This window comes from Mandrillus leucophaeus, unplaced genomic scaffold (genome assembly GCF_000951045.1).
Source record: "Mandrillus leucophaeus isolate KB7577 unplaced genomic scaffold, Mleu.le_1.0 Scaffold987, whole genome shotgun sequence".
Lineage (NCBI taxonomy): Eukaryota > Metazoa > Chordata > Mammalia > Primates > Cercopithecidae > Mandrillus > Mandrillus leucophaeus.
This window is the reverse complement of record NW_012110774.1, coordinates 54,592-56,426: the sequence shown is the minus strand read 5'-3', so window position 1 is coordinate 56,426 and position 1,835 is coordinate 54,592.

Here is a 1,835-nt window from a genome sequence, read left to right as displayed (position 1 = left end):
GTAATTGTAACTCTTCTCTTTTCCAGTGGAATTATAGCTGCTTCTTCTGTGGCCCATTTTCTCCCATATCACATAAAGCTAGGAGAGGGGATCAAGTCCATTGGTACATCTATGTATAGCATGTCTGAACAAGAGCAATTAACATAGAATCACCCAAAGGTAATACCCTCGTATAAATTCTTGCTTTGTAAAATGAAAAAAAAAAGGGATAGTAAATCTAATATATTTATACTTAAATAGGATATTGACACTTCAGTATGAGAGTTTTTCTAATATAAAATACTTTTTTTTCTCCAAAAAGGCAACTATGTTATCCAGAAAAGTACTTCGTCTCCAGACTTCACATTAGATGTAGATGTGTAGACTCCTCTATTGGGCTGGAATAGACCTGGTGACCTGCAGACAGCTGCTTCTACAACCCATTACCTACATTCCAAGCTACTAGTCTCGGCACATTCACTTTCTGCTATGATAAACTCTGCTTTCTCTATCCCTGACCTCTGCAATTTTAGTGGGAATAGGAGGCGGGGCAGAACTGAAAGTCTATGTAAGTGGAGGGGGCCGGGAAGAGAGGCCTTTTACTGTGACAAGTCACACTGCATAAAAGTGATTTGTGTGTGCACGATAGCTTTCTTTCTAGTCTCCTTCTGACACTTGGGAGTTTAGTTCATCATAGTTACTCATCTACCTTGGCCAAGAAATTACAAATGAAGCGGAGAGAAAATATGAGTGAGTAAGTGAGAGAGTTTCTGAGTTTGACAGGCAGAGGTAAAGCAAAAACAGCAATGACTGGCGGCAGTATAACAGTTTTCAAAGTTCATATTTGAGGTTTACGGTGCTTTTGTTAATGAGATGTTTGAGTGGAGAAACAATAGTGCTCAAGTTAAGTTCAACTGAAAACTTAAAATACCTTTATACCTTTTCGTTTTTATCTTGTCTTCTAGGGACAGACTAAGAGAAATCTGTTCTTGGTGGCAGTATCTATGACAACAAACTCATTTCATTTTTTTACTTTTATACACATGATAGACAACACTGAGGAACTTTTGATTTCTTTTCTACATACATAATTAAGCACCCAGAGACTGCCTCCTACTCCTGAAATGAATTGAACCCATAGCAAGTTATTTTGGGATTGAAGGGCAATACTGTGGGTGGGGACTGGACGTAATTCATCAACCAGAGAACTCAGATATTAAGACTAAAGAAGAATCATATTATGTTAATCTTGGATAATCAATTATTCTTTTTCATAAGGTTTAACTCTTTGGTAGGAGAAGTTATGAATTCAAGAGAAATAATTCTAAGAGAAGCAAGAAAGGATGAGACCCTAAGTCCACAAATATTTTTCAGTGCCCCCCATATATAGGGCATGACCTGAGAAAAAGCCTGAAAAGGCAATGCTTGTTCTCCCTGAAGGTTTGCACAGACAACCCACATACCTGTGTGTCTACCACTGAAGGCAGGGTCTTGCCTTTATTGACTGTCTTAAAGTTAATCCCAGTCTGTGAATACATGAACTTAGCAGAAAATTCCCAGGGGAAACCAATTTAGGGGAAAAAAAAATCTACCCAGGGGAAACCATTTTAGGGGAAAAAACACCTATCTGTCAAGACTGTAGCTTTTGCTGTTCAAGGGACAAGAGGTTAACTATTTTCATACCCCATGAGTCAGTTTCCAGTGACACTCTGGTTATCCCATAAAGAAAGATTACTTCCTTTCTCTAAAAAATTTGACTAATCAAGATGTTTTAGGATTCCTGGCTACTTTTCCCCCTATTTTTGTTCTGAATTAATTGTTAAAAATACAATAAGTAATATGAATATTTTTCAGCA